At 43.6% G+C, this 13,468-nt stretch overlaps 1 protein-coding gene across 4 annotated transcripts in view; it reads left to right on the top strand.

Annotated features, from left to right (window-relative positions):
• LOC144799844 (uncharacterized) overlaps window positions 1-13,468 on the top strand; it is a 120,234-nt gene that overhangs the window by 83,037 nt on the left and 23,729 nt on the right. The window lies entirely within an intron of this gene.

Raw genomic sequence — 13,468 nt, 5'->3', positions numbered from 1 at the left:
GGAGAGGGTCAGTTTAAATAACCCGGCTTCACAGTTAGGGAAATCGAGGTCTTCCCATTTGCAAGAGAATTCTCTCTTGAAAATAATAGCGATTCCCCCGCCATCTTTAAGGACACGGTTACGGCCTACATAAGTATAGTCAGAGGGGAGAGCCATGGCGATGTCAGGACCAGAGCAGTCATTCAACCAAGTTTCCGTGACAAACACGGCAGCTGGACCAGCTGACTCTAAAAGATCAAAAATATCTCTCTTGTGTTTCGAGAGAGAGCGGCAGTTAATGCTGATAAAACTCAGAGAGGTGCAAGAGTTACGCACAATAATAGGAAAAGTAGGCTTAATGGTGGAGGTAGTCCAAAAAGTAGAAGAGGTACAGTCAGTACCTGAATTTGAAGAATCCAAGCAAGGGAGCAGTGGGGGCATGTAATGGGAGCATTTTGGCAGTTCAGAGAAATGCCCGAGGGACAGAATGATCCTCGCAGCTGAAATAAAGCAGTGCGAGAATATGAAATAAGAGTATGGGCAGGGGAACCAGGCCCTAGGCCCGTGCTGGCGCGGACGGGCGCAGACGGGCTTAACTCCGGCGCAACTCCGGCGCGCCTTCGACGCGCCCGCTGCGCTCGTCCGCTGCGCTGACGCATGAGAGGCGTCTTTGTAGGCGGTGATGCGGAGGGGGAGGGGTCGGGAGGGCGGGGTAGGGCCAAAATTAAAACAAGATTGCCGATCCCGGCTCTTACTCAGCGGGACTGTCGAGTGAAAACAGACACGCTGCTAGCAATCAGCAGTTAGGGTTAAAAGAAGCCAAAGTTATACAAAGCGCTCAGTTATATTTCATAGAGTGGATTTATGTGGGTAAAAATACAAAACCACAGTGAGAGAAAGAGAAACAAGAAGGAGACAATGTGGGGGAGAAAGAGGAGCGATGGAGAAAGAGAAACGAGGAGGAGAGAGGAAAAGAAATGAGAGGGAGACAAAGAAAAATAATGATAGGGCAGAAAGAGAAACGATGCTGAGATAGAGAAGGGAGAACGGAATGAGCACATGAAAGATAAACGAAGAGAGTAAAGGCAGGATCAGAGTTCAAGATAAATACAAAAGGCAGAGTAATGATTTGGCGTTGGAAAGTACGAATCGAATGGAGGTACCAGGTCAAAACCTCAATTTTTAAGACCTTATGATCTCAGTGTGGTGCCAAGGATAAAATAGTAATACCTGAAGGAAAAAAATACTTTTGTCAGGTAGAGAATAATATATTATATTTATTTTTCACAGAAGATATTCTAAGGGTGACCTTTCAAAGGAGCTGAAATTATTGGATATGTTATGTTGTAAAGAGCAGGGAAAAGAGCATTTTGTTTGTTGCTCTGTAGAGAACTGCAGAAAATGAATTTGCTCATCCTTCTATTTAGATACATAAAGTAGGGAATTTTACATTCCTTGACTGCAATTGGTTAGTTTGCTAATGATAACGTGTGATGTAACACAGGCTCAAGGAGCTAATCAGTGACACAGGGACACGAAGCAGATGGAGAAAGTGGGCGTGTCTATCATCATTTGGCTTGTGAAATTAAACTGTGCGGGTCAGTAATCTTCTTGCCCTTATGCTGCCAAAGATTAAGATCTAAATTGCGCTTTTTATTTCTCACAGGCCCTAAAATGCACGAGGCCAAATGCTTAAGCATCTGGGTTTACAAACGGAAGGAAGGTGGACACTCCCGCCATATTATCAAGAAAGGACGATACATTATCGCTGCTTTTATCAGCAGGAAACTGCCCAGGTTCTGGTGTTAACCTGGGCTTCTATGGGAATTCACAAGGGTATATTATCAAGCCCATTATCGCCGCTTTAGCGGCAGTTTCCTGCCGATAAAAGCGGTGATTATGTATCGCCCTTACTTGATAATATGGCCCTTTATGTTTTGAAACTGCACAAAACATGTAGGAGCTGCCAAGACATGCCTGGAATGTAAATCATATCCAGGAACTTATACAAATAGTCTTGTCTTTAGAAGTAGCCATCACCGGCTTTGGAAACTTTGGAGCTGTTATGGGCTGAAATGTATTCCAGGAAATAAGGTCTTGCTTTTGTACCTTACATGCTGAACGGTTACATGTTGGTTAGCACCTGTGTCAGTCATGCAGCTGTGGAAAGGGAAGCTGTGTTTGCCAAGGTCACGTTATCCCACTGAAGATTTCTTTTCATTGGGCCTTTGAACCTTTAGGACAAGGGGTGGTGATGGACAGAGTCTCTGAATTAAGCAGAGTACTCTCACCCAGTCAAGAGATCAGGGCTAGATCCAACACCGTTTTTTAGCTCATTGCACCATCCCAGTTTCAGAACCTGGCTGTATGCAAATTAGTCTGACCCTGGCCCAGTGCATCATGGGAACAGGGCAGACCAGACTACAAAAGCCAATTCCTACACAGGGAAGGAAACAAGCTTCCGGGGACCGGTTTCTGCCATTTCAGGCGTCTTCGGCCCGGCTTGCTTGAATCCTGATGGTGCAATGAGCAAGGGACTCACATCTGAGCAGGTGGACAAAATTATTTACAACAAGGGGTGGTGATGGACAGAGTCTCTGAATTAAGCAGAGTACTCTCACCCAGTCAAGAGATCAGGGCTAGATCCAACACCGTTTTTTAGCTCATTGCACCATCCCAGTTTCAGAACCTGGCTGTATGCAAATTAGTCTGACCCTGGCCCAGTGCATCATGGGAACAGGGCAGACCAGACTACAAAAGCCAATTCTTACACAGGGAAGGAAACAAGCTTCCGGGGACCGGTTTCTGCCATTTCAGGCGTCTTCGGCCCGGCTTGCTTGAATCCTGATGGTGCAATGAGCAAGGGACTCACATCTGAGCATACCCTTCCACGCTTAGGGTGGACAAAATTATTTACAACAAGGGGTGGTGATGGACAGAGTCTCTGAATTAAGCAGAGTACTCTCACCCAGTCAAGAGATCAGGGCTAGATCCAACACCGTTTTTTAGCTCATTGCACCATCCCAGTTTCAGAACCTGGCTGTATGCAAATTAGTCTGACCCTGGCCCAGTGCATCATGGGAACAGGGCAGACCAGACTACAAAAGCCAATTCTTACACAGGGAAGGAAACAAGCTTCCGGGGACCGGTTTCTGCCATTTCAGGCGTCTTCGGCCCGGCTTGCTTGAATCCTGATGGTGCAATGAGCAAGGGACTCACATCTGAGCATACCCTTCCACGCTTAGGGTGGACAAAATTATTTACAACAAGGGGTGGTGATGGACAGAGTCTCTGAATTAAGCAGAGTACTCTCACCCAGTCAAGAGATCAGGGCTAGATCCAACACCGTTTTTTAGCTCATTGCACCATCCCAGTTTCAGAACCTGGCTGTATGCAAACTAGTCTGACCCTGGCCCAGTGCATCATGGGAACAGGGCAGACCAGACTACAAAAGCCAATTCTTACACAGGGAAGGAAACAAGCTTCCGGGGACCGGTTTCTGCCATTTCAGGCGTCTTCGGCCCGGCTTGCTTGAATCCTGATGGTGCAATGAGCAAGGGACTCACATCTGAGCATACCCTTCCACGCTTAGGGTGGACAAAATTATTTACAACAAGGGGTGGTGATGGACAGAGTCTCTGAATTAAGCAGAGTACTCTCACCCAGTCAAGAGATCAGGGCTAGATCCAACACCGTTTTTTAACTCATTGCACCATCCCAGTTTCAGAACCTGGCTGTATGCAAATTAGTCTGACCCTGGCCCAGTGCATCATGGGAACAGGGCAGACCAGACTACAAAAGCCAATTCTTACACAGGGAAGGAAACAAGCTTCCGGGGACCGGTTTCTGCCATTTCAGGCGTCTTCGGCCCGGCTTGCTTGAATCCTGATGGTGCAATGAGCAAGGGACTCACATCTGAGCATACTCTTCCACGCTTAGGGTGGACAAAATTATTTACAACAAGGGGTGGTGATGGACAGAGTCTCTGAATTAAGCAGAGTACTCTCACCCAGTCAAGAGATCAGGGCTAGATCCAACACCGTTTTTTAGCTCATTGCACCATCCCAGTTTCAGAACCTGGCTGTATGCAAATTAGTCTGACCCTGGCCCAGTGCATCATGGGAACAGGGCAGACCAGACTACAAAAGCCAATTCTTACACAGGGAAGGAAACAAGCTTCCGGGGACCGGTTTCTGCCATTTCAGGCGTCTTCGGCCCGGCTTGCTTGAATCCTGATGGTGCAATGAGCAAGGGACTCACATCTGAGCATACCCTTCCACGCTTAGGGTGGACAAAATTATTTACAACAAGGGGTGGTGATGGACAGAGTCTCTGAATTAAGCAGAGTACTCTCACCCAGTCAAGGGATCAGGGCTAGATCCAACACCGTTTTTTAGCTCATTGCACCATCCCAGTTTCAGAACCTGGCTGTATGCAAATTAGTCTGACCCTGGCCCAGTGCATCATGGGAACAGGGCAGACCAGACTACAAAAGCCAATTCTTACACAGGGAAGGAAACAAGCTTCCGGGGACCAGTTTCTGCCATTTCAGGCGTCTTCGGCCCGGCTTGCTTGAATCCTGATGGTGCAATGAGCAAGGGACTCACATCTGAGCATACCCTTCCACGCTTAGGGTGGACAAAATTATTTACAACAACAACTTGTTCATCACCACCCCCTTTTCTGTATCGTTTTTGGCCACTATAGGTGTGGCAGGGTATACTCAGACATGAGTCCCTTTCTCACTGCTCCATCAGGATTCAAGCAAGCCGGGCCGAAGAGGCTGAAATGCCAGAAACCGGTCCCCGGTAGCTTGTCTCCTTTCTGGTGAAGAATTGGCTTGGTAGTTTGGTCTGCCCTGTTCCCATGATGCACTGGGCCAGGGACAGACTAATTTGCATATAGCCAGGTTCTGAGCTGGGATGGGGCAGTGAGATAAATAACGGTGATGGATCAAGCCCTGATCTTTGGACTGGGTAAGAGTGGTCTGCTTAATTCAGACACTCTGTTCATCACCACCCCCTTTTCTGTATCGTTTGAACCTTTAGGGGCAGGAAAGTCACAACTGTTCATTATCCCAGGGACTCCAATTTCAGACATAAATGCATCCACACACCAGCGCAATGTTGTAAAACGAGCAAGAATCAGTCTATGCACCACGAGAGGTGCATTCTGGGATGAGTCCATCATGTATATTGGGTACGCTTTAAAAACGCTTTACTTTACACAGTCTCAGAAATCAAACCTCTAGAAGGGTTGCTTTCACTCTGAAACAAAAATGTGTAATCATGTTTGAAAAAAATTCACTTTTAAAAAAAAACCTTTTTATTAACAGTTCAGACAACAACAGTGGTCATCACATACAGACAGTAAAGTGCTTACAATCGTACCAATAGGGCTGGGCTTACATAGCATTCAGTTTTCAGACTTGTTCAGTGCAGTTCATTACGTACAATCTTAACAAATCGGTTCGAGCGGTTCATCAATCGGCGTAACCTGGGGAGGCTCGCATATGTAGCCCCTATATTCGTTCCACCTTGACCACACTTCTCCCCACTTTCGTGGACACCCTCTGGCTATATACACAGTCCTCTCCTGTAGCATACACCAGTCCATGTCCGTCTGCCGCGCGGCCAGTTTAGGGTGTTCCCCTGCCCCCCAGAGCCTAGCGATGTTTCTGTCAGTAAGAGGCCGCATTGAAAGCATAGGCACCAACTCACCCAGCGGGGAGAGGATGTGGGTAATGGCCAGAGATGCTGACTTTGGAACCAGAGTCTCTACATGGGCTCAACATCTTTTCATTCTGGGCAAATCACTTAATCTCCCAGTGCCTACCAAAAAATGAATGTGGAATGTAACTGGTGCTCTTGTAAAGAGCTTCAATACCTTGGGGTAGAATTTGCGCTATATAAAACTGCAAAAAAAACCAACAAATGTGATGGGCCACACTGGCATCCAACCCTGGCTTTCTGGCAACAACAGAGCTCTGAAATCCCAAAATACTTCCTAGTGTTGATGAGCTAATCACTCTTGGAACAGGGATACATGCAAGCTCTGTTATGGATTTCAGATGATGTGAATGGTGGAAGTTATTAAAGGGAGTGCGAATCAATGTTATGCCCAATTTGTGTGCCTGGTCACGTTAGGGTGACAGTTTAAAAAAAAGAAATAGGTAGCTACAGAAACAAAACACCGCTTGCCAATTTCACTGAAAACCTTTCATTAAGGTGCAAAATTATATCAAAACATAGACCAATCGCCAGCGATCTTGCTGACTGTAACTACCATAAAGCACAAAGACAATGTTATCAACCACTCAACACAACCCCCTCCCCCACAGATTTGCATTGTTTTATTGTTTAAAACAACACACTCGCCAACATTCTGAAATGCAATCATGGAGGTTTGTCAGGAGCATCAGGGAAATGGCTTTCCATTAACAAGCATTAGATAGATAGATATTTCTCGACTCTAGAAAACAAAAACACACATTATTGAAGTATAAGGGAAGGAGAAAGCAGACAGCTACATAAGTGAATGCAGTGTTGATACCCGATGGAACCTGGATTCATTTTATTTGCAATTTTATTATAGCTGCTAGATATGAAACACCAAGAAGCAAAAGATCCCTTGAATGTGAGCTGCAAGAGAAAGGGGAAGGCAGAGAAAGGCATGAGGTCTAGGAAGGTAAAGCAACATGGGCGTAAAAGAGGGAGAGAAGAGGGGTGAGCATACAATAACATATTCCACGTCCCTGTGTTAGATGAGGAGGAGGGGACAAATGTGTTTTTGTGTTTGCCCAGTGTTTCATATGGTGGTGAGGCGTTTGGGCAATCCCGAACACTGTGGGACCACTGCAAAATTCCACAAAATCTACTCAATACATTTGTGGAACATGAGCAAATTAACTTTGTAAGCAAAATTTGTCACATGGGGAGGGGGGGGTTACTCACTTTCCTCCAGAATGCTTTTCCCTTCACTGGTTCCTTAGTTAGAGGTGCCTGTCTGCAGCAAGGCATTTCTTCAATATGCGGTTGTCTCAAAATAAACTAGCGACTCTGGATGACCCGTCTATGGCGCGTGTGCCAGGAGGGTAGGTTGAGCGCACCAGGTCCCTCCCCCGCCATCAATCTCCCGGTGAGAGAAATGAAACAAAAGAAAAATGTAGCACACAAAATCCCTCCCCCACCGGCACTCACCTAGTGAGTGAAATTCAACAAAAGTAAAATGTAGCACACAAAGTCCCTCCCCCACCGGCACTCACCTAGTGAGTGAAATTCAACAAAAGTAAAATGTAGCACACAGCGCGCACTTCGCAGCCACCAAGATATGCATTAGAGCCCAGCTGAGAAGAGTTTTATGAGACCTGCAAGGATATACCAACGAATGAGATAAACCTTTACAGTTAACACCAGCAGCAGCATGAAGCAGCAGCCGTGAAGCGGGCGCCGCGCTGACCATCCCCCAAAAGACTAAATAAATATGAAGAACATTGTGCAAAGCAGGTGTATAAATTAAATTGACATTGCTTCCGTGAAGCATGTGGCACGAGGGAAGAGCTCAATTCTATTGAAACATGGCAGCTGTGAATCAGGCGCCATGCATGCTAAGTGGCATGGGCTGCTCTGCATTTAAAGAAGTTCCAAAAATTGAAATCTAATGGCACAAGTGGAAGAGAGGCAGTACATGCACTGCCTAAACTCAACCTAAAAGGGGCTCTCTCTGGACCAAGAGCTAGGTTACTGCCAAATTTGGTGTAATTCTGTTCAGCGGTTCGGGCTGTAGTCGTGTCTCAAATCCTTATGGGAAATTGGATGGGAAAAAGAAATTTTTGGACTCCCCCTTGTTCTTGGCCCCGCCTACCGAATCACCCCAAAACTTCCCAGATAGCAGCTAAAGCGAATTGCGTGAAGATTCATCAAATAGTGCCACAGTTATTGGCATAACAAAAAGCGCTTTGTCTATGAAAACTTGGTCCTAACTATAACTACCTACTGATAATCGCCAGTAGGTTATATATATATATATATATATATATATATATATATATATATATATATATATATATATATATATATATATATATATCAAGGTAACGGCTGTTACCGAAACGCGTTATGACTGCTAAAAATGCGTAAAGAAATAAATTATTTGCGTACCTACAAGGGGAGTTTGTGCCCTTTCATTGCGACCACTGTGAGTGAAAGCAGAAGGAGGGGCGCCGCAAACTAGTTTGGATATATATATGTGTGTATATATATATATATTATTTTTTTTTTTCCTAAAGGTTCTCCGCTAATATGCAAAAAGTACTCGGGCATCAATATGGTCAATAAAGTTTTAATAGCTGAAGAAATTATGCGTTTCGGCTTTCGCCTTGCTCACACTTCTAGTTACATTCATAGTCACACGTTATTTTATCCACTTCTTTTTATAAAAATTGAAGAAGGACTAACATCCCTATCGTGTATATATAGAGATTTCAACAATTGGTGGCCATTTTGTAACATTGTTTCTGGCGTGATAACCAAGAGATAAATTCATACAAAGGAATACTTTTGCATAGTTAAATATCGATAAGAGCAACAATTCCTGGGAATATATACAGTTATTATCAATGAATATTCCTGAATCAATATCAAATATAAATATTCAATCACTTAAGTCGCTCACTGTTATCACTATGGGTTAATGCTTAATAAATCTACATAGCCCATGTAATGTTACACAATGCAATCAACAATTCATTTCTTGCCCCTATAGGCAAAAATCTACAGCATTAATTTCATTTTTCTCAAAAATGCCCCAGTTGCATCAATGCATCAATTCATATGCAGTTCCTATCCAGCCCCAGTGGGCATACAAATAACAACATATGTTTGCCGTCCTACATGACGTCTATGTGGGCATAGGTAGGTAATCTAAAACATTAATGCCACCTTAAGCCTCTTAACAAGTATTCCATGATTCCTCTCAGTTGTCGCTGAAGTTGAAAGAAGAAGTGCCCAAACCTAAAAGGTAAAATATTTAAAATCACTAAAAAGCCTGAAAACTGCACAACTTTACATACATCTCAAGTTATGTTTACCCACTCAAATGGATCGCTAATTCCTCACTAGAATTTAAGCCATTAGGTGCCATGCTTTCAAAGTCAATAATATATTGTGATTCCAAATTTCGTAATGATAGTTCACGATTCCAACCTCTGACCCCCATTGTAACAGAATCAATCACAACTATCCTCAGTAATTTCTCAATTTGATAATGATGATCATGGAAGTGACGTCCTACAGGATACTGCCTGCTATTGTGCCTAATAGCACGAAGGTACTCTAGCACTTTCTTCTTAGCACGATGTATTGTGCTACCCACATATCATTTGCTGCAGGGAAATATTAAAACATACACACAGTACATGGTATTACATGTCAGAGGTTTCCTAATCACAAACTCTGTATTGGAGTTGGGTAAAACAAGCTTAGCACAATCATTACTTTTGCTACAGACTTTTCAGTTTTTACAGCACCTGAATTCTGGTTGTCCCTTGTCACTCAACCTTTCCGTGTCTCTGACATGGTTGTAAATGAGAGCGTCTGCCAATGAGCGACTCTTTCTAAAAGTGATCTGTGGATTACTGGTGAGATTTGTTTTCAGGTTGTCTCAGTTAGAAGCACATGCCAATGTTTCTCATATATCCTGCGGACCTCATGTTCCTGCCCTGAAAAGGTGGTTATAAATCTCATGGCCTCAGTTGTATCCTCCTGTTTGTTAGGATGCAACAACTCACTTCTAGTGACTTTTTCTACTCTGTCAAAAGCATCACCAATGGTCTTTTGTATATAAGCCCGCTCTTTGAAACGTTTCTACATGATTGCTCTTTCAATTGCAAATCCATCTTATGTGCTACAGTTTCATTTTGCACGCAATAATTGCACTTAGAATACTATTCCCTGCAGTTTTCTTACGGAACAAGCTGGTCTCTAATGTTCCTCCCTTTACATTTACAGTAACATCCAAAAATTCAATAGAAGTTTTACTGATGTGTTCAGTAAAGGTGAGGTTAAAGGTATTTACATTCAGTTTCCTCACAAAATTACTCACTGTATCTACATAACCACTCCAAATGAAAATAAATCAACAGTTAAAATGCAGCCGCAGGACCAGTTGTTCTGGAATCTGTCATTTGCGTGGCCACCTGCTCCTCCCACCAGCCCATAAATAGGTTGGCATAGCTGGGGGCGAAGCAGGTGCCCAGCGCAGTGCCCTGTGACTGCCTGTAAAATGAATCATCGAAGATAAATAAAAAATTGTTGGTAAGACAGAATTGAATCATCTTAACAATCATCTCTGAATGGTGAAGCAGGGAAATTGATTGTGTCTTAAGAAAATGCCTTATAGCCTGCAAGCCTCGTTTCATGCTGGATACTGGTGTATAATCTATTCACGTCTATAGTAACAACGGTATACTTATCATCCCAGAATATGCCTTCTATGATCATCAGAAAGTGTGTGGTATCTCTGAGATATGCTGGAAGTTCTACCACAAAAGGCCTTAAATAGTGGCCGATGAATCTAGATGTGTTTTCCAGCAGAGAACCCATAAAGGAAACAATGGGTCTCCCTGGAGGGTTCACCGCATGTTTGTGCAAATTTGAGAGTAAATAGAGAATGGGGATTCTTGGATGGGCACATTTGAGATAATTATACTCCTCCCTTTGCAGTAATCCTTTTTCTCTCCATTCAACTAATATGTCCCCAAATCTATTAATAGATCTGCACATCTCAACAGCATCAGAGGTGCAATAGCATTTGGTATCAATCAGTTGTCTTACTCCCTCTGCTAGATATTTCTGTTTGTCTAGGACCACCATGTTCCCGCCTTTATCTGATAGGCATATTATGATGTTTTTACCAACCTTTAGATTCTCTAAAGCTCTTAACTGCTCAAAAGTGAGATTCTTGCTGCTGGTGGGGATTTTCTTATATCTGATTTTCTTCAGATCTTTTAAAACTCCCTTTTCAAATACTTCAATTGCTTCGCATTGAACATTAGGCAGAAATCTACACACAAATGTTCTAAATTGTGTTTTACAGTTTTGGAGATTCGCAGTGGATCGCAAATAGTCCTACTTCATGAATATTAATGAGGTAGGTCTTAGTTTGGGACCCATTGGGATAGAGAAAAAAATCACAGGGATGGTGGCCTGCTGAGGTCAGCAGACCACCATGTCTTATTGCTTTTAAATAAAACAATTACAAAAAAAAATAAAGCCTGTTTTCCTTAAAGGAAAATGGGATACATTTAAAAAAAAAAAGATGAATGTTTTCTTTTCATTATTTAAGAGTAGGCAGTGGTTCGTGGAACAACTGCTAGCTCTATATTTTTTCAACCATTCTCAAATAAGTTACCACCAACTTTGAGTTGTGATAAAGTGCAAATATTTTGCAAACACATTCGGTTGCAAAACATTTATACATACCATTCAGATTCAGTAATAGGAAGGGATGCCCCAAATACCCCCCTTCCAAATACCAAATCACAAACACAAATTGTGATTCAGTAGCATGTTACCGAATCGCCATTTGTGTTTTGTACCTATGTAAAGAAATATTTGCACTCGTAAACGGCCTGATCAGCTGTTTTCAACCACAAAAATGGTTCGTACATGTGGCCCCAAGTCACCTTGCTGCGCTGCGTGACAGGTAAAGGGCAGGAATGCGCCATATTTATAACAATACAGCACATTGCTGCCTTTCCCAGCACTGGTGCACAATGTGCTGCCTAGCACTCATCGCAGGCGAATATATGTCGATACTTAGCAAACTAAAACAACGCATACTTTTACAACGTTATTTTTAGTTCTTTAACAAATTCCATTACATTTGCTTAAAAATGCATAAGAAAAGTCTTTACAACGGATCCCAATTCCCCACATAGATTTACGACTTATTTATTTTAAAATAACCCCCATACTCTACGCTAATTTCTACATTCATATACACTACCCTACATAACACACACTCCACAACACTACAACAGTACCCTAAAACACTACCCTACACTACACAACACTACACTACACTAGCTCCTAAAATACTACCCCAAGCACGACCCTACCCCTACCCCCAGTCTGTCCCCTACACTGAAACACTACCCTACATGACCCCCTGACACTAACCTAAACCCTAAAAGACTACCCTACACTACACAAACACTACAACACTACCCTAAAACACTACCCCCAGCACAACCCTACCCCCAGTCAGTCCCCTACACTGAAATACTACCCTACATGACCCTCTGACACTACCCTAAATCCTAAAAGACTACCCTACACTACACAAACACTACTAGACTACCCCAAACCCTAAAACACTACCCTCCGCACAACCCTACTCCCAGTCCGTCCCCTACATTGAAACACTACCCTAAACCCTAAAACACTACCCTACACTACACAAACACTACAACACTACCCTAAATCCTAAAACACTACCCCAAGCAAGACCCTGCCCCTACCCCCAGTCCGTTCCCTACACAAAAACACTACCCTGCACGACCCCCCGACACTACCCTGAACCCTAAAACACTACCCTACACTACACAAACACAAAAACACTACCCTAAACCCTAGAAAACTAACCCCTGCACGACCCTCCCCATCGCCCACTCCTGTCCCTACACACAAACACTACACTGCATGACCCACACTACTCCTCAAAAACAAAACATAGGCCCTCTTACCTCTCTCTCCTCAGTGCGCGTCCCTTGTCCTCACTGCAAGCGCCCGTCATCGCTGCAATCATCCAATCCAGTTCTCGAAGAATTCTCCACTCCCCACTGCCATCACTGCTGCCTCCTCACCCGCCATCACTGCAATCATCCAATCCAGTCCTACGCCAGAATTCTCCACTCCCCACTGCCATCATCGCTGCCTCAAAACCTTCGAGCAGCCATACATGCATTACAACGCATGCGTTGTAACAGCTTGCATGGGAATACCCACGCACTACTTATGGAACGCCTCCCTAGGGCAGAGTAAAGCAACGCAGCAATTCGCACTGCGTTGCCTTACTCTGTATTATTTAAGCCTCTCAGTGCCACACAAGGGGGTCTTGCGTGGCTCGATAAATATCTTCTTAGAGGTTGTGTCACTTTTGCACTGCGTTGTGTAGTGCAAAAGCGACACAATCCCTTAATAAATATGGCCTATGTCTTTCTTCCACCAGTTGTTAGTTATAAGTATTTTGGTACTTTGTATTTTATGCTAAGTGTTTGCATCCTGTGTTTTACAACCCATAACCTTATGTCTTCTGTTTCGCCCTGTAATTTGCGTTGTTTTGTGCTCTGGATGTTGTGCTCTGTCTGTTTTTTGCATATAAGGTGTCTAAAGTTCAAACATATAACTCCTAATTTCTCAGAGTAACTGTTGGATCTATAAACAAAACAAACCATAAACAGTGAGCAGATATTGTCTCTCTCTGTTGC

This window comes from Lissotriton helveticus, chromosome 12 (genome assembly GCF_964261635.1).
Source record: "Lissotriton helveticus chromosome 12, aLisHel1.1, whole genome shotgun sequence".
Classification (NCBI taxonomy): domain Eukaryota; kingdom Metazoa; phylum Chordata; class Amphibia; order Caudata; family Salamandridae; genus Lissotriton; species Lissotriton helveticus.
The sequence above is the reverse complement of the archived record's forward strand: the minus strand, read 5'-3'. Positions and strand labels throughout refer to the sequence as shown.